This window comes from Pelodiscus sinensis, chromosome 12 (assembly GCF_049634645.1).
Source record: "Pelodiscus sinensis isolate JC-2024 chromosome 12, ASM4963464v1, whole genome shotgun sequence".
Classification (NCBI taxonomy): Eukaryota; Metazoa; Chordata; order Testudines; family Trionychidae; genus Pelodiscus; species Pelodiscus sinensis.
In genome coordinates, this window is record NC_134722.1 from 8,048,850 (window position 1) to 8,073,523 (window position 24,674).

The 24,674-nt window shown below is 44.2% G+C and overlaps 1 long non-coding RNA gene across 2 annotated transcripts; it reads right to left on the reverse strand.

Annotated features, from left to right (window-relative positions):
- Positions 1-1,640: 1,640 nt before the first annotated feature.
- LOC112543763 (uncharacterized) lies at positions 1,641-23,262 on the reverse strand. 2 transcript variants are annotated; one of them, XR_003086988.2, is made up of 3 exons: positions 23,165-23,262; positions 21,615-21,823; positions 1,641-1,725 (listed from the first exon to the last, which is right to left on the reverse strand). It is a non-coding gene; the product is annotated as an uncharacterized LOC112543763 (long non-coding RNA). The 2 variants fall into 2 exon arrangements; XR_012906794.1 differs by lacking the exon at positions 1,641-1,725 and adding an exon at positions 13,821-14,194.
- Between the last annotated feature and the right edge of the window lie 1,412 nt (positions 23,263-24,674).

Genomic DNA, 24,674 nt, shown 5'->3' on the forward strand with positions numbered 1-24,674 from the left:
GATTATCATCTAGCAATAACTACCTGTGGCATAGAAATTTGATAAGAAAAGATTCTACAGTTTAACACAATAAATCTCAGTGGGCTTCAGGTCTGTTTTGGGGAAGCCACTAGCAGGCCTGTGCTGTTTTGTTTACCAAAAGGGTCCATAGCCTTTCGATTCACTGTTTTTAGGCACAGGAAGCGGTGTGTAGAACTGCTGCTATCATTGAGGGAGAAATGCCCCTCCCCCGGTCAGGCAGCCCCGTGCACAGAGCCCAGAGCCCCTGGCCAGGTGGGGCTCATTAAGCAGCTGCCGTGCTGTTCTGCCACGCAGCTTAGAAGGAGCATTGCTCCACACCAGCACCAACCTCCTGAACATCACAATCAGTTTCAGGAATGGAATCCTACAGACAACTTGGAATGGAATGGACTCTATAAAAACTCACGTATCACCAAACTTTCCTTCACAGATCCAGTAATCACCCCATACACACCAAGAGATCTATTATCTATAGCAAGGCACTCACATACCACAGACTATGCTCTCTGCAGAAAGTCAAAGATACATACTTTAGCACACTTAAAACCACCTTTGCCAAACCAGGACATTTCACCAGGGAAGCCAATTGCTCCATGAAAAGGCCACCTAACTAACCCAAGAGAACATTCAATACTTCCAATCCCATATCCCACATTATCACCCGCCACCCTACAATGGAGTCGGTGTGGTCTATCATTAAGCAATTACAACCATACTCGGCTGGAGATGGCATCCTAAAAAAAATCTTTCCTGTACCCACTCTGCTGGCCTTCAAGCTGCCCGCCAGCCTCACCAAACTCATCATCAGAAGTAAGACACCCCAATTCACAGCAACACCACACTGTACCAGAGCAACAAATGAAAGGCCTTTAGACTTATTTCCATTGCTATAATGATCAACAACGCCCTCTCTAACACATTTTTCAGGATTGACAGGTCCTACACACCTGTATCCCAACATGTTACATAGCTCATCTAATCAAACCGCAGAAACGTGTCTCTGTCACTAACATAAGTTAGTCCAATAAAAGATATGACCTCAACCACCGTGTCTTTCTATTATCCTGGAACCAACCTGGTCACAACCCTGGTTTCCAAACACACCATCCTACAAGAACCATGTTTAAAACATATTTTAGGCTACAGATCAAGGAACCTTATCAAGAACCCCTACATTCATCTATATTTTATCAGGATTTTTTCTAGCAGAGCCAAAAATTCTTGGAGAACCCATTATTTTCATCAAGAAACCTTCTTAGGTCCAGGGTATTATTTCTGGCCAGATTGAGATCTTGATTTAGAGCTGGCCTTTGAACCTTGGTTTCCCACATTCCAGGTGTGTTCTCTAAGCTCCAAGATACATAGCAGGTCTTGTTCAGGCTCTGCAATTGAAGAGTTTCCACTTTGTATACCTAATTCACTATTCATTGGACCAGAGAGGGAGAGAGATTAACTCCAAAACCCCATGGTTAGCGCACTCACAATGTAGGAGACATGAACTTGGAAATCCCATATCACACATTTGATTATTTACACAAAGTGGAACAGATCCAGCAGGAGAGATTATAAGAGACATGCACGTCACTCAGAAAAGCCTGTACCCTGATAGTTAGGACACTCACCTGGGCTATAGAAGGTCTAGTTCTACTTCGCTCAAAAGTCCTCAGTTTGGTCCCAATGCAGGATAGGGGAAAATGTTGAAACCTTGAAAAAAAAATTCAAGATGAGAAAACTGCTTTTCACCCTGCTCTGGATCCACGACAGGTGTCCTGGAAATGAATGGTCTTTTCACAATGCAGAGCAGAGCAATATAATAGAGTTGCTTTTGCTTTCCCAAGCAGACTTACATCTGAACCACCATATTTGATGCATATGAAGGAATTGCTCCATTCCTCACAACCGCTTAATCACGTGCATCAAGACAAAAACATCAATTCAAATACAGGAGAAAATCAACAAGTGAGTGCAGATGGAAATCTGCTTGGAACAATAGGACTCCAGCTGCTCACTATGCTAATGCAGCAAAGTGCATACTAGTTAAATAGTCTTTCAGCAGGGTTATGAGCTAACCCAGTCTATTGTACCATATCTAGTTGCTTGCGATTTCTCTCTCATACTCCCATAGGAATTATGGTGCTGAATGGACAGCTCTATTGTACCTTGTCCAAGTAATGGTGTTCTCTTGTAGTCTCAAGAGGCTTTCATTACTCTCTTGTCCATGATTAGGCCTTACCATGTAAAATATTTCTTTACAAGACTGGTTACCATTGCATGGTTAATATAGTCTTCCTGGGGTTATATAAATGCTCTCGTATGAATGCATCCTCTATTATGAAGCCAGATTTTTAGTGAACCCTTTCATCTACCCAATTATGTCCACATGCAAAATACATCTTGAATTGCTGTCGTCTGGCAGTGGCCAATGCCAGATGCCCCAGAGGGAGTGAACAGAACAGGTAATCATCAAGTGATCCATCTCCTGTCATCCATTGTTAGCTTCGGACACTCAGAAATTAGAGAAACCATTCCCACCTATCCTGGCTAATGGTCATTGATGGACCTAACCTCCATGAATCTATCTAGCTCTTTTTAGAACCCTGTTAAAGTCCTAGTCTTCACCACATCCTCTGGCAAGGAGTTCCACAGGTTGACTGTGCACTGAGTGAAGAAAAACTTCCTTTCATTTGTTTTAAACCTACTGCCTATTAATTTCATTTGGTGACCACTAGTTCTTATATTGTTGAAATAAGTAAATAACTTTTCCTTGTTCATTTTTTCCACACCAGTCATGATTTTATAGACCTCTATCATATCCCCCCCTCCCCCCCCAGTCTCCTGTTTTCTAAGCTGAAGAGTCTAAGTCTTTTTAATCTGTCTTCATATAGGACCCATTCCAAACCCCTAATCATTTTTGGTGCCCTTTTCTGAACCTTTTCCAATATCAAAATATCTTTTTTGACATGGGGTGACCACATCTGTATGCAGTATTCAAGATGTGGGAGTACCATGGATTTATACAGATGCAGTAAGATGTTCTCTGTCTTATTCTCTTTTTTAATGATTCCTAACATTCTATTTAACATACCATATGTTGTGATCTCAGCATGTAGGAGCCAAACATCTTGCTAGGTGTTTGGTGAGAGTGGGCAGGAAGGGGGTATTGCTCATCATTGCAGTGAAGATTCATCTATGGATTTTGCAGCTGTTGTTCTTGCAAGGTATGCTGCTGCTTTGAGTTGGTGGGTCATGGTCGTTGAGGAGCTTATTTCTGGTGATGAGCTTGGCAAATGTGGAAATCTACTATGGGGTTTAGTTTATTTGTCTAGAGAATGTATTCACCAGAGTATCTCAGATGCAGATCTAATGGAGAGGCCAATGAAAATCAATGCATACCTCTTACAGCAGTTACATTAACTATTATATTTGCATTATTTCCCATCCTATGTTTAGAGAAGATACAAATGTCACAGTACAAGCTGATTTTTAATGATACCCATTGTACCTGCATCTGCCCTTGCCAATGCATGTTTCTGTAAACAGGAAACTTGCAATTAAGGAACTTTGAAACTCTCCATGCTCTGATCACCTAGGCTACGTCTACATTGGCAAGATTTTGCGCAAATATTTTTAACGCAAGAGTATTTGCATTAAAGTATTTGCGCAAGAGAGCGTCTACACTGGCATGTGCTTTTGCGCAAGAGATGTGCTTTTGCGCAAAAGCATCCATGCCAGTGTAGACGCTCTCTTGTGCAAGAAAGCTCCGATGGCCATTTAGCCACTGGGCTTTCTTGCGCAAGAAATTCATGTTGCCTGTCTACACTGGCCTCTTGCACAAGAACAGTTGCACAAGAGGGCTTATTCCTGAGCGGGATCATCATAGTTCTTGTGCAAGAAGCACTGATTTCACACATTAGAACGTCAGTGTTCTTGCGCAAGAACTCCCCGCCAGTGTAGACAGGCAGCATGTTTTTGTGCAAAAGCGGGTGCTTTTGCGCAGAATCATACCAATGTAGCCACAGCCCTACTATATATTTTAGAAACTTTGTGAGTCTGTCTGTCCATCTCTGAGTCTGTTTGTTCTAGAACTCCTCCCAAATGGAAAGAGCAAAGACCACCAAATGTGGTGGTCTTCTCATAACAATACATGGAGATATCTCATAGGACTAGAAGGGACCTTGTGAGGTCATTGAGTCCAGTCCCCTGACTTCATGGTAGGACCAAGTACCATCCCTGATAGATTTGCCCCCGATCCGTAAATGGCCCTCTGCAAGGATTGAACTCAGAATTCTAAATTTAGTAGGCCACTGCTCAAACCACTGAGCTTTCCCTCTGCCCCAGGCAAGGTCAGGGCTTGGACAAAAATTAGCCTAGAATTTGATCGTTTCTCATAAAATAGAAAGGGAGGCTCTTGAAGGAAGGACAGTTATACTGCAGAATGACCACAGAGGGGCAGCAAGGATCCAGAGATGGGGACCGAGACAGCCATAACCCCATTGGGCCCGCAGGGGAAAGGAACAACTATCTATTATATATTGTAAAGAGTTTATCTGTCTGTCTGTCTGTGTCCCCCAGCTGGGGAACATGCACCTTTCCCCTGGCTGTGCCCTCTACAGCTTCAGCAGCCAAGGAGAGGTGCTTCTCACCTGGTCCCAAGCTGCTGCAGTGAGAGAGGGCTGGCATTGGCCTTTCTCCCTGGGGCAGCCTGCATCCTGAACCCCTCATCTCCAGCCCCACCCCAGAGCAATGATTTACATGAAGAAAAACAAAACTTATCTGAGTTAAGGCCCCCAAAAATTCTGGGTAAGTCTTCGAATTTCTCCATTATTATTAGAGCTGTTCAAAGTTCAGTGATCTGGATTTTGGGGGGGGGGGCTCAAATTCACCTTTCTGGCTGGACAAAGAATCTGCTTAGAGGAAGTGGAAGGGGTGGCTCAGGGTCCCTAGAGAACTGGTTATGTCTTCGTGATTCAAAACACTGATTCAAACATGGGACAGTCCGAATTTACACCAGTATCTCCACCGAGACGGTCGTATTACTCAATGTTCCCAGAAAAGCAGCTCTTACATCAGACCCCAAGGCATATTGCTACATTGTCTCCCCTGTATGGTGACTTATGCAGGCTGCAGTTACATATCACACAGGCATGGTTGAAGGGTCAAACCCTGAAGTCATTAATTACTCTTAACTCATGCGAAATTCCCATGCAGCTGTAAAGAATTTGCTTACATACGGAGCAAAAGCTAAATGATTAAAGAGTTAATCTACCCCTATGAGGTTTGTGGTAATCATTAATACAATGTGTAAGGAGAAAAGGAGTAGGCCTAGAAACTAGATTATAATGAGGCATCTTCCTGAGTGGCTATTTCAGGCATTTGTTTTATTTTACTCGTCATTACTGGGTTCTTTTTAAATCGACATTTTATGTTGCACTCTCTTTGTCTGCTGTGTTCCAAGGGACGGGGGAATGTTATTTTCCTTTCAGACTTCACTTGGAATCACTTTCAGACCAGGGTTACGTTACCTTTGACCAGTTGTTCTCATTATTTCTGACGCTGGAAAAGTTTATTTGTCATGGTTGGGAGGAAAAAGTGGATTGAGCCACATGCTCAACTGAGCCACATCAATTTCTAGGAAAAGCATCAAAAACACTCCAAGATGCTTTCATCTAAGCCTTCAAAATGTATCATCTGAACATTTGCCAGGCCACCATGACCGTAATACTATCAAATGTAGTGCAGGGTGGGGTGGTTTTATATATTCCACCAGTTGGAAGTAATCAAATATTGCTAGCTCTGTGTGGGAAAGGGTAATATTTAAACCTTTGTAGCATTAATCGGTATGTGTGATGGAAAAAATATAAAAGATCCTCTTTAACTCTATGTGCCATCTTTGCTAAATCATCACCTATGATGCCTCCTGGGGGGGTACTTAAGATTGTGAGGCACCTTGCTACCCTCTGCCCTAAGTATGAAGGGGCCTTATCTGCACCTTGCCCTGACTCCACCAGCCATGGGCAAGTAGTCCCCCTTCAGCCTACATAGGCTGTGCTGCCCCTCTGCCTGAGGCAAACTCCCGCCTCCAAGCGGCCTCCTGGAGTGTCCAGCCCCAGTTCCAAGTGTCACTCACACTAATCACAGATTTGTTGCTCCCAAAGAAGCAGTTTCACCTCAGCTTATGGATCCCTCTAATGCACAACACTTAGATATGTTTATAGTGAAAACAAGGAAATGTTTACTTAAGAAAGCCTAGCGATTCATCAAGTAGGCGGGACAAGTACAGGAAAGAATCATATAATCATAGAATACTAGGACTGGAAGGGACCTCAAGAGGTCATTGAGTACAGTCCTCTGCCCTCACAGCAGGACCCAGTACTGTCTAGACCATCCCTGATAGACATTTATCTAACCTACTCTTAAATATCTCCACAGATGGGGATTCCACAACCTCCCTGGGCAATTTATTCCAGTGTTTAACCACTCTGACAGTTAGGAACTTTTTCCTAATGTCCAACCTAAACCTCCCTTGCTGCAGTTTCAGCCCACAGCTTCTTGTCCTAGCCTCAAAGGCCAGGAAGAACAAGTTTTCTCCCTCCTCATGACATCCTTTTAGATACCTGAAAACCATTATCATGTACTCTCTCAATCTTCTCTTTTCCAAATTAAGAAGCCAATTCTTTCAGTCTTCCATCATAGGACATGTTCTCTAAACCTTTAATCATTCTTGTTGGTCTTCTCTGAACCTTCTCCAATTTCTCCACATCTTTCTTGAAATGTGACACCCAGAACTGGACACAATACACCAACTGAGGCCTAATCAGAGCAGAGTATAGAGGAAGAATGACTTCTCGTGTCTTGCTCACAACACACCTGTTAATGCATCCTAGAATCATGTTGGCTTTTTTGGCAACAGCATCACATTGTTGACTCATATTTAGCTTGTGGTCCACTATAACCCCTAGATTCCTTTCTGCCGTAGTCCTTCCTAGACAGTCGCTTCCCATTCCGTATGTGTGAAACTGATTGTTCCTTCCTAAGTGGAGTAGTTTGTGTTTGTCCTTACTAAACTTCATCCTGTTTACCTTAGACCATTTCTCCAATTTGTCCAGATCATTTTTAATTATGACCGTATCCTCCAAACCACTTGCAACCTCCCCAAGCTTGGTATCATCTGCAAACTTAATAAGAGTACTCTCTAAGCCAATATCTAAATCGTTGATGAAGATATTGAGCAGAACTGGTCTCAAAACAGACCCCTGCGGAACCCCACTTGTTGCTCCTTTCCAGCAGGATTGTGAACCGTTAATAACTACTCTCTGAGAATGGTTATCCAGCCAGTTATGCACCAACCTTATAGTATCCCCATCTAAGTTGTATTTGCCTAGTTTATTGATAAGAATATCATGTGAGACCATATCAAATGCCTTACTAAAGTCTAGGTATATCACGTCCATCGCTTCTCCCTTATCCCCAAGGCTCATTATCCTATCAAAGAAAGCTATCAGATTGGTTTGACACGAATTGTTCTTTATAAATCCATGCTGGCTGTTACCTATCACCTTATTATCTTCCAAGTGTTTGCAGATGCTTTCCTTAATTACTTGCTCCATTATCTTTCCTGGCACAGAAGTTAAACTGACTGGTCTGTAGTTTCCTGGGTTGTTTTTATTTCCCTTTTTATAGACAGGCACTATATTTGCTCTTTTCCAATCGTCTGGAATCTCTCCTGTCTTCCATGATTTTCCAAAGATGATACCTAAAGACTCAGATACCTCCTCTATCATCTCCTTGAGTATTCTAGGATGAATTTCATCAGGCCCTGGTGACTTGCAGACATCTAACCTTTCTAAGGCTGTGTCTAGACTACATTCCTCTGCCGGCAGAGGCATGTAGATTAGACACATAGGCAAAGTCAAATGAAGCCGCGATTTAAATGATCGCGGCTTCATTTAAATTTACATGGTTGCCACGCTGAGCCGACAAACAGCTGATCAGCTGTTTGTTGGCTCAGCGTGCTAGTCTGGACGCTCCCCTGCCGACATCAAAGCCCTTTGTCGGCAGCCCCGTTATTCCTCGTGGGATGAGGTTTACCGGGGCTGCCAACAAAGGGCTTTGATGTTGGCAGGGGAGCATCCAGACCAGCGCGCTGAGTGGACAAACAGCTGATCAGCTGTTTGTCGGCTCAGCACGGCAGCCATGTAAATTTAAATGAAGCCGCGATCATTTAAATCGCAGCTTCATTTGACTTTGCCTATGTGTCTAATCTACATGCCTCTGCCGACAGAGGCATGTAGTCTAGACACAGCCTACGTTATTTTTAATTTGTTCTTTTTTTTATTTTATCTTCTAATCCTATCCCCTTCCCACTGGCATTCACTATCTTAGGCATTCCTTCATCAGACTTCTTGGTGAAGACTGAAACAAAGAAGTCATTAAGCATCTCTGCCATTTCCAAGTTTTCTGTTAGTTTCCCCCTCCTCACTGAGCAATAGGCCTACCCTGTCCTTGGTTTTCTTCTTGCTTCTAATATATTTATAGAATGTCTTCTTGTTTTCCTTTATGCTTGTACCTAGTTTGAGCTTGTTTTGTGCCTTTGCCTCTCTAATCTTGCCCCTGCATTCCTGTATTGTTTGCCTATAATCATCCTTTGTAATTTGTTCTACTTTCCATTTTTTATATGACTCTTTTTTTATTTTTAGATCATTCAAAATCTCCTGGTTGATCCAAGGATGTCTTTTGTCATATTTTCTATATTTCCTACACAGCGAATAGTTTGCTTGTGGGCCCTTAACAATGTCCCTTTGAAAAATTGCCAACTTTCTTTAGTTGTTTTTTCCCTCAGTCTTGCTTCCCATGGGACCTTACCTACCAGCTCTCTGAGCTTACCAAACTCTGCCTTCCTGAAATCAATTGCCTCTAATTTGCCATTCTCCCTTCTACCATACCTTAGACTCATAAACTCTATGACTTCATGATCACTTTCACCCAAGCTGCCAACCAGTGAGAATTTGAAAGCAATGATTACATGTAAAATGCAATCATAAGACACATTCTAGAGCCTCGACTTAATTAAAAATATGCTGTCCTGTCTAATAGAGATTTACTCACTCTTTACTGCATTTTCTAGTCAGGTTGGTGATGACTCTCCTTTCATAAGACAGAACATGACAACAGTTCAGTTAATCAGTTAATTATCTAGGGTAGACCCCCAAAAGCCACTGCCTTTTCTTATAAGCAGGATAACTTCTTGCTTCTCTTGTATTTTCCTGCAAAATATCTTCAGGTGATTTTGCAATCTCTTCATTAGCATCTGGCTCAGTAATACAAATAGGCCTTCCTTATGAAATGGACAATGTGCCAACAGACATGATAAGTATCTATATTCTCATCCCTGGTGCAACCTGTCTAAGGGTGTGTCTACACTTAAAAGGCTATAGTAGCTCAGGGATGGGTTCTCCCTTCAGTTTAGGTAATCTACCTCACAAACAGACAGCAGCAAGGTTGACAGAACTATTCATTGAACTAGTGCTATCTACTTCTGAAGTTAGGTTGGAATAGCAGGTCTCTCCAGAGTGTGGATTTTTCACACCACTGAAAGAAATAGCTATACCAATGTAAGTTCCTAGAGTAGGCCCAGGGCATGTCACCTTCTCATTACCTGCTTTACCCTAAAGCCACGTCTCTACTTTCCATGCTGGAGATCAATTTTCTGAACTTTGATTTAGCGAGTCTAGTTAAGACCTGCTAAATCAAATGCTGAGGGTGGCTCTGGTAAGCACCAGTATTCCTGGCAGCCACGAGGAGTAAGGGAAGCTGATGGGGGCAAATGCTCCTGTCGGTCTTCCTCTGTGAAGACAGCGCCAAACTCAGTTTATGGTAAGCCAACTCCAGCTACTTATTTTACATAGCTGGAGTCATGTATTTTAACCTGACCTTCTAGATCTAGTGTTAACCTGGCCTAAGAACACAACTTGCAGTGTAGATATGTTACTTTTACAATTTTATCCTTACAGTGATTATGATGACCAGGGAGTTACTGGCTTTTGGTAGAGACTTTACCTGCTACCCTTTGACAAACTATTATTAGATATAAGAACCAAGGAATCCATGTAAACTTCTATGCTCCCCCTTACATCCTCTGTCAGTTAGACCCCTCACCTAAGATCAATTATAAATTACTTTTGCTGAAAAGGGATTGAAAATGCCATTCCTTCCACAGAGTACAGGACAAGGTGTATGCTTCTCTGTCCGTAATGCTATTTCAGAATATGTAAATGCATTTTAAACTTTTCAACATTACTTCCATGATAAGAAGCGAGAGACGCCACAATTTTGCCCTGAAAGATTTACAATTTAGGACAGATTAGACAAATAAATACAGGAGAAAGGACAACAGTTCAAATAAGGGACAGTATGCAAGGGATTATTGATTAGACTAAGATAGAAAAGATTTCTGGAAGAAGTGGATATTAAGAAAGGATGAGAAGGAGGAGAAAGTAGAAAGTAAAAGCTAAAGCCTTTTGGAAAATGGGGACATTTCAACTTTTTGTTGAAAAACCAAACTTTTTGGGACAAAAGCCATGTTTTTTTGTATTTGGCTAGCCAAAAAGTTCTCAGTTTTCAACCCCAAAAAACCTTTTAAGCTTTCACTTTTTGACAAAAGGTTTTTTTAAAAAATCCATGTACAGCAGCCGCTGTTTGTTTAATCAAAGATCCTATTTTCCATTGAAGAAGTTTTGACTACAGTCTTTGACTAACTTTACTAGGAATGCAAGAAATGTCAGACTGCCAGACGCTGGGACTGGATGACAGGAGAGGGAGCACTTGATGACTACCCATTCTTTTCATTACTTCTAAAGCACCTGATGCTGGCCACTGTGGCTACGTCTAGACAATGGGGCTATTTTGGGATACCAGAAGTATCCCGAAAAAGCAATTCCACATCTTTAAATGCGCCCATTATTTCGAAATATACAAAAATAAAATAAATAAAGCATTATTCCAACAAGTTCCTTAATCCTCATGGACTGAGGGTTACAAGGACGGCGGAATAGCGCCCCCTCCTTATTTTGAAATATATTTTGAAATAACGGGCTCGCTATTCCGGTGTCCCTGTAATCCTCAGTCCACAATGGTTAAGGGACTTGTTGGAATAATGCTTTATTTCGAAATTTAGCACTGTGTAGAGAGTGTCAAATTTCGATATAAGCTATTTCAAAATAAACTTGAAATAAGCTATACAATTTGAGTAGCGCAAATTGCTTAGCCTATTTCAAGGTAAGGGTGCTGTGTAGACACACCCTGTCAGAGGACAGGATAGTGGGCTAAATCGACCATTGATCTGACCCAGTATGGCCATTCTTATGTTCTTACTGTTGCAAACATGAATGACTGACTACAAAGTGATTCACCAGGGCTATGTCTAGACTGCAAGCCTCTTTCGAAAGAGGCGCTTTCGAAAGTATCTTTCGAAAGAGGCTCTTTCGAAAGAGCGCGTCGAGACTACAATACGCGGATCGGAAAATCAATCCGCTTTTTCGAAAAAGAGTGTCCTGACTGCTGGACGCTCTTTCGAAATTCAAAGCCACCCGGAACTGTTTCTGCCAGGACATGGGGGCAGCATTTCCTTCCGGGTGCTGCTGCCTGCCTGCCCTTTGCAGAGACGTGTGGTGAAAGGGACACTCCTGAACACCCGTTGCTCTGCTCCTGCAGCTGCCTTTGCTGTCCCTCGAGGAGGTAAGCAAGGCATTGCAGTGCTGGTTTGGAGTGCTCAGCTTCCTGGGACACCCCAGCAGCTTTTTTCTCTGGAGGTTTTTCTGTTTGAGACCCATTTTTGTGGCATGGAGCCAGAGCTGCCCCTGGGCAGGCGATGGCCCCACACCATCATACTGCAGCTGTTGCTGCATCTGCATGACACAGTCATGAGGCTACTTCCCGAGCTGGACCCAGACCAGAGGTACGAAGGGCTCCTCTGTCAAGCAGCCGCACTGCCCTTGCCTCCAAACTTCTTTGTGGACAGGAGTGTTTGGAGGCGGGCAAACTATTTTCAGGGTGGGGGTGCTGAATTGTGGCTTCCAGTTCAGGCATGAGCTCGTAACCCTCTTACGTCGGGGTTACAGCCCAGTGAGCCCACCACCTGCCAGTTAGTTAGGGGTGTAACAGCTTTTAGTTCGGGCGTGAGTGAGCAATCCCTTCCACGTCGGAGTTACGGCTCAGTGAGCCCGCCGTCTGCAAGTTAGTGCGGGATGTATACAGGGTGGTTCTCTCAAGGAAGTGAGAGAAGGGAATGGCGGCTAGGGGGACCCGGGCCCTGCCCCGGGCTGCTTCCTAGCCTCCTCCTCGCGGGTCTGGTGCAACCAGGACCATGGGGTCCTTACCTTCCCAGTGGTGGCCTGTGTCCGTCATTCAGCATCCTCCTCTGGCGTCCAAGACTTGCTCTTCAGTCGGGGTGGGAGGGATTGCCTACCTGGCATCCTCCTCCCCACTCTGGCCCTGGTCCGGGGTTTAAATGCCCCGCCGGGGCTTGCATCTCCGGCGTCCGCCCCGCCCCCGGCGTTGCCGGCCCACCAATCTTTTCATACCCATCACTGCCCCAGGCAGGGGTCACACCTAGAATTGCCAACCCTCCTGGACCGGACAGACTGGATGCCATTGCCACTAATAGCGTGTGCTCTGTCTGATCCGAGAGAGCTGGCAGCTGGAGGTGGCTGTGGAGCCCCAGGCTGGTGGCAGGACCAACAGTGGCAGCGGAGTCTCTAGGGATGGATCCTGAACCCCATAGGTGGCAGGCTTCAGATTCCACTGGGATGGTGGACGGCAGGACCAACGGGTGCTGAAGCCTGTGGGGCCAGTGGAACTCCAGAGAGGCTGCCTGGAGACCGGGACGTGGGGCTGGTGGAGCAATGTTGGCCCAGCTCCTGGGTGTGGGGAAGCCATGTAGAAAACATGGGGGTACTGCAGCATCCCACATGCTCCTATTTCCTGCACCTGTGGTCATGGTCCTGCAGAAACTTCTCTCTTCTCCTAGACTATTGTTTCAGCTGCCGTCTTGACCAAGAATAGGGAAGGGAAACCTTCTGAGCTGAAAGCGCGAGTTTCTACCAAACCAGGCTGTGTACTGTGGTGGGGTGGAGATACACACATATCCTCTGTGAATCAGGTAGAAAGGAGACACACAACATGCACTGACCAGATGTTCCACTGTGATCTGCGGTGAGGATAGCCCATACAGAGAGGCAAGGTGGTTCCTAATCAAGGGCACTCATGCCCAGCCCCGCCCCTTCTTCTATGGCTCCGCCCTCCATCCCAGCAGAAAAGGTGGGCATGTGTGCGCACCAGCCTCTCCGGCCCCAAAGCATGGACCACAGCCCCAGCCGCCACAACCCCGAGGAGGACGAGCATGGGGGACAGCAACACTCCGCCCCCAGAACACCCCCAGCAGGCATTCTGGGGGCGGAATGTGGACAGGCGATGCCTCCCCGCATCCAGCACACCAGCCACCCATGTTCCTAATGTCCCCTTTTATGGATGTAGTAGTTGAGGTAATCTTGTCCTAACGACTTAGAGTGCCATCCTGGGTAAATTCTGGAAATGAAGGTGAAAAGACTCTTGTGTTTTAAAGACAATAGTTCTTGTTGTTTCCTGCCTAAAGTCTCAAACTCTGCTATATAGGTGCTGCTTGTGGCATATCACACAATGCTTGGCCATAAGCATCTAGTATGCTCTTTCACAAGCCAACTCATCAAACAGAATATTATGGAAGAAATTTTTACTTCTTTCCAAGCCGTAGCATTTATTCAGTGTCCTGAATAGAGAGATTTTTCTTTCCAACAGCTTATGATTTGTGTTGAATTAGCATTGGCTGTCCAATTATTTGTGGATCATTATGCATCTGTTTGCTTGTTCTATTCTCCCATCTGGGCTGAGTTGTTCTGGAACGGATAACTCTTCCTTTCCATAAGTTTCATGTTGCCTGACACTCATTTTAAAAGACTAGGAAGATCAACATAACAAATGTGTAAAGACAACATATGGCTTCAATATAGGAAACTGTACAGGCTCCCCGTCCTCTAATATTGTCTTTAATCTGTTGAGGCAACATCCTCTTGTTAATTCCCATCAGCTCTTTCTGCCATCAGGAATAGCTGCCATAATGTCATGGCTCCCCCATCTGAAACTGACAAGCACAAAAGTACCCTGACAGTTGTGTGACTACACTTTACACGAGCCATGCTCTCCCGAAAAGAAGCTATTAGTGGTTGTTGATGTGAAACATGTGGACTCAAGTCATCCCCAGTGATGGTGGGGTTATAAATCTGGCTGGAAATGAGGCATTAAATGAATCATAAAATGTATAATCAAAACTATAACCCATTTATTTATGTATAGCTAGTTGCTTATGGAGAGTACTGAAAGTCTGAACTTTAAATCAAATGGTGTTTATTAGTATATTTATGTAGGCTTTGGTATAAAACTCTTTTCCTCTCTCCCTATGAAAGGTCGAAATCATAAAATATCTTTGCCTACAAATGCAGAATCTGTAAATGAAGCTGGGGGAGAGATGGCATTTGAACATCTGTGGATGAAAAGGTAACAGAAGGCTGCCTTTGTGAATGAGTCACATTATAGGACATCCAGAATCTAAAGACCTTTTTCAGTTCAATAAGCTAGATGGTATCCGTTGAACTCACTCTCCATGGAACATTCAATTCAGACATAACACATCTCTTAGCCAACTATTATTTCCATTTATTTTATGTCTTCGATTTAAAACCTTCTTTCCTCCATCATGCCCTCACTGAGTAACCATGCTATCTTACTGGTGTCATGCCATCCTTCCTTCCAGTCTGGCTAGCCCTCTATCACATCTTTGTAATTAACTTGTAAATTCCTCATAGCTGGAATCCTAGCTCTTTACTTGCTATAGATGGTGCTTCACACTTAATACAGTGCTATAAAAAACAGAAAAATTAAAAATCCCATTCTCTGATACAAGAATAATACTAATTCACTACAATTCTCCACTCTGCTGTTAAGACATTTGCAGTTAGATGGCATAGAAGATTAGTGCCCTAGACACACCTCAAGAGAACATGATTTATGTCAGAAGTAACGAACCCTGACCTTGTCAAAAGTGTTAGTCCAATCTCAGTAATATGCAAGATTTTAGAATAAATTGTGAAGGAAAAAATAATTAAATTCGTGAAGGTATGTCGTGTAACAAGGATAGATCATGCCAAACTAACCTGATTTCCTTCTTTGAGAAAATATTGTTTGTGTTAGACACGGGAAATGCAATAAACACAATATACTTGGACTTCAGTAAAGTGTTTGACATAGTACTATAGCAGGGGTGGCTAACCTACGGCTCTGGAGCCGCAAGGGGCTCTTTGCTTAAAGAAATGAGACACTTGCTAGTTCTGGGCCTCTTGCCTGGACTGCTCCAGGCTGGCCACTGCACATGCGCCCCAGTGCCTGGAGGGAGAAGGACCCAGGCATTGGGTTAGAGCGGGGGGGGGGGGGGGGGGCGGGAGAGGCTGGGGGTTGCCTGGCTCTGGGAGAGAGGAAGAGGATTGGGTTAGAGAAGGGGGGTTTGGGGTGCCTGGCTCTGTAGGAGGGGGAGGGCATTGAGTTAGAGCAGATGGGCTGGGGGTGTCTAGCTCTCGGGGAAGGGAAGGATATTGGGTTGGAGCGGGGATGGGGCTGAAGCGCTTTAAACTCAAAGTCTTCATGGATGCAGAATAAGGAAGCCAACACGGATGTCATATTTAAATTCCAGGGCAAAAAAGAAATCAGCATGTACCTGGTTTACACATAAATGGCTACGTCTACACTGGCATGATTTTCCGGAAATGCTTTTAACAGAAAAGTTTTCCGTTAAAAGCATTTTCGGAAAAGCGTGTCTAGATTGGCAGGACGCTTTTCCGGAAAAGCACTTTTTGCGGAAAAGCGTCCATGGCCAATCTAGACGCGCTTTTCCGCAAAAAAGCCCCATCGCCATTTTTGCGATCGGGGCTTTTTTGTGGAAAACAGTACTGTGCTATCTGGCCCTTTTGTGCAAGTCTTTTGGAAAAGAGTAGCATAGTTTTTCCGGAGTAGCATAGTTTTTCTGGAAAAGCACTGATGATTTTACAGTAGATCGTCCGTGCTCTTCCGAAAATTCAAGTGGCCAGTGTAGACAGCTGGCAAGTTTTTCCGGAAAAGCGGCTGATTTTCTGGAAAAACTTGCCAGTCTAGACACAGCCTGTGTTTCTTTAAAGAAAAAATTCAAAGGCTATTGTTTGCCAAGCTGAAGCAATTATTCTGAGTTATGAGTCTCTCCCTTATTGTTTTTGATCCTCTCATATTTGCAGTCTGGGACAGACCTGAATTTTTAGAACTATAAAAAACCCATAATCTTCATGCGTAAAAAAAAAAAAAAAAGAGGAAGCCATACCAGAGATCAACAAACTGAAATGAAACAGGCACTTCAAATTGTGCTGATTTACTTCTCAGTTCAGTTTAATTTAAAAAAACTCACAGACATAGTAGGGCAGAAGTGTTAAATTTACAATACATGGTAGGGATGCTTTTTTTTTTTTAGTGTGAGAATATTACCGTATTATTAAAGTTGTTTTTTTAAAATTTGATGGTTGCTCAAGTTCTCTGAAGATCTATGGACTGGCCATGAATTTTTTAAGTGACTAGACTCGCAGCGGTTCCCAACCTTTTCCAGATGGGGACCCATTTTAACAATTCAGGAAGACTTGGTGACCCAAGGCAATTCAAAAATGGGAGAAGGGGCAGAGCTACCTGGGGAGACACTTTTGAAATGTAATGGCGACCCATATTTGGGTCCTGACCCATAGGTGGGAAACCCTGGACTAGACTTTTTTATTGTTTTTTATCTGAAATGTCCTGTAATATTATATTTATCATTACATTTTGTGTACTATATCTATCTAGAATCTAGATAGATAGATAAAAATAAATATATATACTATGTGGCTCTTTGTACTCTACCCATAGCTATTTTGGCTCTTCGTCTCTAAGGTCATGTCTAGACTACATGGGTATTTCGAAAGTGAAACTGCTGTCTAGACACGGTTCTTTCAAAAAAAATCATTTTAGAAAGATCCTGTTCTCCTCAAAAATTGAGGTTTACAGGATCTTTCGAAAAAGGGGTCCCCCCCCCCCCGAAGAACCACGCCTAGACAGTGGTTTCACTTTCAAAATACCCATTTTTGATAGAACGCATGGTCGCCATTATGCAAATGAAGCACGGGAAATTCAAATCCCAGCTTTATTTGCAATTTTGACCTGTCTAATTTACATCCTCCTTCAAGAGAGGGGTGTAGTCTAGACATAGCTGGTTGGCCACCCCTGTACTATAGGATAAATTATTAGGTAAATTAGAGAACATGGAGAACGTTACAGGGCTTGTAAGCTGATGATGGGACTGGCTAAAGGCAAGAAAGCAATGGGCTGTGATGATAGGTGAATTATTAGACCGAAGGGAGGTTATTAGTGGAGTCCATCAAGGCTCAGTCTTGGGATCGATCTTAGTCAATATTTTTGTTAATGACTGTGACCTCAAATGTAGGAGTGTGCTAGTGAAATGGCTGATGATCCAAATTTGGGAGGCATTGTCCATAGGAGGGTTGAGATATTATACAGGAAGTTCTGGATGACCTTGATTGATAAAAATGGACCAAACTTCAACAGTAAAAAATGCAAGGCCATGGATTTAGGGTGTACTCAGAAGAATGTCTTCTACAATCTGTGGATTCATTCGCTGGAAACAACAGACAAGGAGACAGAGGCCTGGGTGCACGAGCTGATCACAGGATGACCAGTTGTGACGTGGCTGTGAAAAGGGCAAATGCAATATTAGGTTGTATTAGGTAGGGATAGCCTAGTGTTAATGCCATTAAATCAGGCATTGGGAAGATCTCATCTGGACTACTTTGTATAGTTCTGATCATTCATGTTCAAGGAGGATGCATTCAAACTGGAACCTGTTTAGAGAACAGCTATTTGGATGACTGGGGAATAGAGGGCCTGTCTTATGGAGCTTGGCTTTACTCTAGCAAAATGAAGGCTGAGCACAATTTAAAGGCTTGAGGCTCTGGCTGCTGATACTGTAATAGTTGGGCTTGGGAGCTCATGACACTTGCTTTATGAAATGGACTTACGGACACAAATATGCATCATTCAAAGATGCTTTGGACAAATTATGTCATGTAACCTCTCCATCTTCATGTCTTCATCTGCTGGGTCGGTCTATCTGATTTTGGCGTATGTATAATTCTTGTGTATAAAGTTAGATATATGGAATGGTTTATGGTTTTAAAAGTGCAAAGGTAAGCCAACCAGGGTGTTTCCCACAAGGTCTGGTCAACTATCAACAGCCTCTTTTGTCCTTGACATCTTAGTAGTGGTTGGGCCTAGAAAGTCATGTGACAACACCGCAACTGGTAAGGTCTGGCCAGCTGTGATTTTTCCATGTAAGGATGGAATGTAGAAACAGAATTCCAGCCCAAAGGTGGAATCTATAAAACAATAGGAAGCTAACAGTTTCTTTGTCTGGGGCTGGCATGGCACTCCCAAGAGAGTGAACCAGAGACCTCAGGGAGAGGAACTTCCCTGGTTTGAAGGCTTAGCTGGAATAAGAACAGTTTCAGGGTGAATTTGTAATAAGTTAGTACTGAGGTTTTAGTGTTAGAATTAACTACGCGTTTTCTGTTATTTTAAATTTGTAATCTACTTTGCCCTGCCTGTTCTTACTTACAACCACTTAAATCCTATTGCTTGTACTTAATAAAATCACTTTTATCTGCTATCAAGCCCAGTGTAAATAATTGTTCCCTGCGGGGAGCAATCAGTGTGTACATCCTCCTTTCAGGGTTAAAGGGGGCTTATCTAGATACTTCATTTGGGGTTCTGATCCTATTTGGGGAGAGGTATCCCAGGAAGCTGGGCCCAAAACTGCACTTTCCTTGGACCTGAAAAGTTTCAGTGTCTGCATTGCTCTTGCGGGGGGGAAGGGGAGGTGGAGGGAGTAGAGGGGAGGAGGAGTGATATCAGCTCTGTGCCTCAGCTTAGGGCAGGGGTGTCCAAACTTTTTTCAAAGAGGGCCAGATTTTATAAAGTGAACATGCGTGAGGGCCAACCATTTTGCCTGACATTCTTTGAACCATTAAAATTAAACGCAAATTAACTATTTTATGCAAAGTTCATTGCAAACGGCATACTTTTCATTTCATCACATGGATGACAAATCTAAACAGGTGTTAAATCACTCTGCCTTTCATATCTGAAGGCCAGATGAAAAAAAAATCCAGGAAGCTGAAATATATGTCAGGAACATTGTAAAGTACATTATATATTATTGGTAATAAAGGTTGTCTGTCAACTTTTAAGTTCAAAAAATATGAACAGGAACATAACACCAAGTATACATGTTGTGTCCAAATATATTTATAACTGATTTAGACCAACTGACATTAACTGAGATTTTACAATGTATTCATCTCAATACATATGGATTCGTTGGGGGCCATAAAAGATAGATATTGCCAAATTACCTGTGGGGCCATATTAAACCGGAACACGGGCCGCAATTGGCCCGCGGGCCGGACTTTGGACATGCCTGGCTTAGGGAGACCAGCTGAGCTGGCCCAGCAGAACAAGGCAGTGAGAAGTTCCAGAGAGCAAGAAGGCGCATGTCAATGACTTTGTCATCACCCCAGGAAGCACCCCCAATGGTCTTCTGTGATCACACCCCATCACAATACTATATATATTTTGTCTCTAAGGTGCCACAGGACTACTCAATGAATTAAAATTGTCATTCATATTATACCGTTAAAGCAATTGCTTTATCAGCCCTGTGGCTGAGATGTGCCTGTGACTTTTTTTCCCACCTGTGGTTTGACTCACAGGCAGTCTGAGTTGTGCAATCTCTCTTAAGAGATTATGGGTAAGTACATTTCTGTGAATTATACTGGAAGAGCTTTTGCACAGGGAAGGCTGTTGGCCGAGAACAATTTTATGAGTTTTCTAACAACCTGCATAGCCACTAGAAAAAAGGTGATGTGGTCTGGAGAGGCGGGAGTCAATAAATCAAAGCGCATTGTATAGGACTCCTTTCTCTGAACGCTCTGGGATCGTAATACCAACATTCTCTTGGCATGGAGCTATTGCTCACTGAGTCCTTTGATTTCCTCTGGAATATTTCCTTCTATTTCAAGTAGAACATGCTCCGTAGTGCATAGCAGGAAATTTACAACTCCCATCTCATGGTCCATGGAAACACAATCAGACATTATCATGCCAGAATGGGACTTGGGGGAGAAAGTCTGATGGATGAGGTATGCAGAAGTACCAAACAGGCAGCCTAAAAGGATTGTGGATCTCTCTATGGTCTCACAACTAGGGATGTATATGATTGTGGTAAGCAACTAGTTGACTACCCGATAAGCATATGTTTATCGGGTAGTCGAGTAGTGTCTTGACTAGTTGCTTCCCCACCCTTGTTGCCTCTATCAGAGAGAGGCAGCAATGGGGGGAAGCAGGAGCCGGTGCTGGGGGGAGCCAGCTTAAAAGCCGGTTCCCCCCAGCACCGTCTGTGCAGGTAGCAGGGGAGGCAGAGGTGTCCCAACTGCTGCGCCTCTCCCTCTGAAATGTACAAGAGCCGCCCACGGCTCTTGTACATTTCAAAGGGAGAGGTGCAAGCAGATGGGATCCCATGTGAGTGGGGACTTCTTCGTCCCTGCTTGCATGGGTTCCCCGCTGCTCCTCTGCCTTTGAAATGCATGTGGCTCTTGTATATTTCAAAGGCAGAGGTGCGGCGGAATAGTGAGCACCCCCGTTATCGACTAATCGAGTAGTCGATAGAAATTCCACCGACTACTCGATTTGTTGACTAATCAAAATTTAGCATCCCTACTCATAACACCTTGTCAATTTGATGAGCAATCATAAATGGCCGTGTTCCAGGTAGCATTTTTCTTTTTACAGTAATCACAAGACAATCACATTCCAGTCCTGGCTTTTTCAGAATACATGACCTGCCGAGGACATTCTGTTCCACAGTGCTGAGTTTCTAAAGAATAAAGCTGATCTAACCCTTCCTGCCCAGCAGCCTAGAAAGCTGTTAAGATTTTTTTTTTTATCAAATATCCAATTAGACTGAATTCCAGATAGGTTTGATCTGCCAAGGGCTCTGCTGTCGCTTTGACACAAGCACTGACAGCCCCAGCCTGTGATTCAGACAATCCCATGCTCTAAGTGGATAGAGGCTGGGGAGCAAAATATGCGCTAGCTCCACACCTGTCATAGCCTCATTCCTTGGCTTGCCTCAACAGCTGGCTGGTGTTACCTGCACACATTTCTCTATCCCTTCCACACTGTAGGGACACCCACCTTTACCCAGTTCCGAGGGCTCAAGGTGCAACCCTGTTAATTTTCACACCCACCCTTACCCAATTCTTAGGGCTCAGGGTGAAACTTCCTGCGGATCTGCAGAATCTTCTGCCACTGAAAGACCCTCACACAGTAATATCCTTATTCTCTATTATTGACAATACCCAAGCAAGCAAAATACCCCTGCTCACCAATCCTGATACCGGCAGGCAGACTTCCCCTGTTGGCCAGGCAAGGTCAGTCTCTCTGGATCCTCGCTGCTACATGTCACGGTCATGCAGAGGAATCCTGGCAGTTCTGGTCTGAGGTTGTGTCTTGGAGGTGAGTTCTTCCAGGTCTTCCCTCCTTCTTCTTGGTCTTCCTTTCCTCCTTTCCTTTTGCTTGGTTCTTCTTCTCAGACCTCAGTTTATATAGTGAAACTTGAGTCCTGCTTAGCTTACCCTTAAGGCTACGTCTACACTGGCCCCTTTTCCAAAAGGGGCATGTTAATTTCACAGGTCATAATAGGGAAATCCGCGGGGGATTTAAATATCCCCCGCGGCATTTAAATAAAAACGTCCGCCGCTTTTTTCCGGCTTTTAGAAAAGCTGGAAAAGAGCGTCTACACTGGCCCCGATCCTCCGGAAAAAAAAGCCCTTTTCCGGAGGATCTTATTCCTACTTTGAAGTGAGCACCCCCTTTGAAGTGAGCATTCCTTTGAAGTAAGAATAAGATCCTCCGGAAAAGGGCTTTTTTTCCGGAGGATCGGGGCCAGTATAGATGCTCTTTTCCGGCTTTTCTAAAAGCCGGAAAAAAGTGGCGGATATTTTTATTTAAATGCCGCGGGGGATATTTAAATCCCCAGCGGATTTCCCTATTACGACCTGTGAAATTAACATGCCCCTTTCGGAAAAGGGGCCAGTGTAGACGTAGCCTAATAGTATAGCTGTATACCTTAACCAATGATGTTAGTATAACTTTACTGACCAGTCATAACACACTGCAACAGAATTACCTAACCAGTCATGCCCTGCCACCTTAGTTGATTTACACCTAGCAAAATTAATTATACAGCAGACGGAAACAGTTACAAACCAGACATAGCTCACACAGACCAACAATAGGAAAGTGAGGACAATAATCATAGAATGAGCAAGGGTAGCCTGTGAGCCCAGGCAAACTAGGCAGTTGCCTAGGGCGCCGCTGGCTCGGGCGCCCGATGATGACGTCACAGCCATTGACAGCCGTGCAGGCAGGGGCGCCGATCGCGCCTTCTGCCTGGGGTGCCAGCTGCTGCAGCCGGCCTCAGGCCGCTCCTGAGAATGAGGATTCCATAACCTCAACTATTGATAAGCAGTTTCTTGCCAGACAAAATGCTGTTAACTAATTTTTCTCTACCCATCTTGAGATCTATTTCTTTATCTGGTGACAGTGGGTACCCTTAGGACAGGATCTTCTTCTCACAGCCTAGTGTGACACTGTTTTAATGTAATTTAGATGGACTGTGAGTATGTGTCTCCAGGCTTTACAGCTAATGGCTGCTGCTCTTCAGTCTGGCTGCAGAAGAAGGCTTTAGTTTAGGCCTACCAGTTATGGCTACAGGCCTTCCCATATGGCTACAGAAAAACCATATTGTTATAGCTGGCATGTCTGCAGGGCTGCGAAGCCAAGATTCTGCCTACTTTCCGCCCGCCCTCCATCCTGACGCAGCAGTGTCATGGAGTCAAGTCTTTCTACCCTGGTGCACAAAGGAGCGCCTTACTCCTGGTTGAGGGTCCACAACCGAACCCCCCACAGACCTGGCCTGAGAGATGACGGTAGGGAATGCCTGTGAGGGCAGTAATAGAGAACCAATTCTTGTAAGCAGAATGCAGGTGGCATAAAGAGAATCTTGGGGAGGTTCTATGGCCTGTGATGCTACACAGGAAGTTTCAAACTCTGTGATCACAGCTGTGTTTTCCACCCTTGGAATCCCTGAAGCCACATTCTGCTTCTCTCCCCAGCCAAGATCTTCTGCCTTCTTTAATCTTCCTGCCTCAAAGATCATTATCCGTGTGTGCACCACTCCATCATTCATTCCCTACAGGTTTTACATTCCATTCAGCAGCTCTGGGTTTATACAGCATAAAGCTGAAGGGATTTCTCTCTCCCCCTAGGACACAGAATAGTGTGACGTGAGGAAGAAATTCTCATATGGAATATTATTCCCTCTGGAAGGGTTCTGAATTCAAGCAGATGGACAGAATGTCCTGTGTACAATCCAATCTTCAGGACTCTATTTTATCAGCAGGATGCTGGCTGCATCTTTGCTTTTTCCTACTGTTTAAAAACGTTTTGCTCTTCTGCTTATTTCTTTTTTCCCCCAAACAATTCATTTCGAAATCTGCCAAAGCAACTAATGGATTTGCCGGAGAGTCAGCTGGAATAATGTCAACTGTAAACCGGATTTTTTTTTTTTTTTTTTTTTTTTTTTTTACAGGCAGTGACTATGCAGACAGTGTTTGAAAGTTCATGCAACACATGCCCGTTTAATCTTCACGTACAGCCGGGGTGGGGCTTGGTGCCTATATCACGTGTTCCATTACCAGCCTTACCAATCCTCTTGTGTTACCTTGGACAAAACATGGAATCTCACTCTGCCTCAGTTTACCCCTCTCTAGTGTTCTTTCTTTATCTCAGAACAAGGAGCTGGAGGCAAAGGTGACAGAGGAGACTCTGCTATCAGAGGACTCAGGAGGGAGAGGCCTGGTTGGTCAAGATGGAGAAGAGTGAACAGCTGTGGCCTTTGCTGTTTTGAGAGGGATGCAGGTTTCCCCTGGAGCTGTTCAAGCAGGGATGTGCGGTGAACATGTGAGCGAATGAAGAGCAGGTGGGGGTGGAATGTGCTGCCCCTTGGGGAGGTCTGATGCCAAAGACAGCTGTGTTACTAGTAACTCTCCTCCCCACTCCCATGCTTTCCCCCAAGAGGAGTGATTAAAAAGAAGAACCTTTGTTCAGCTCTGACTTGCTCATCGTCTCCAAAGCTCTTCATTTAACACAAGCACCTGGGCTGCATTTGCAGCCATGTCAACTGACCGGAGTAGTCATCACTCCACTGCCTAAGCACCCACTTCACCCCCTACCCCCTCTCCCCCCCATCCAACACACAGCAGTAAGGCCAAATGCCACCCTATGTTCCGGTTCCAGATGCAGCATGTGTCACTGCTTTCCCGCTTCTCACGTTTGCTCTCGGTGGGTCCCCTGGCTGTGATCTAAACACCCTCCAGACAGAT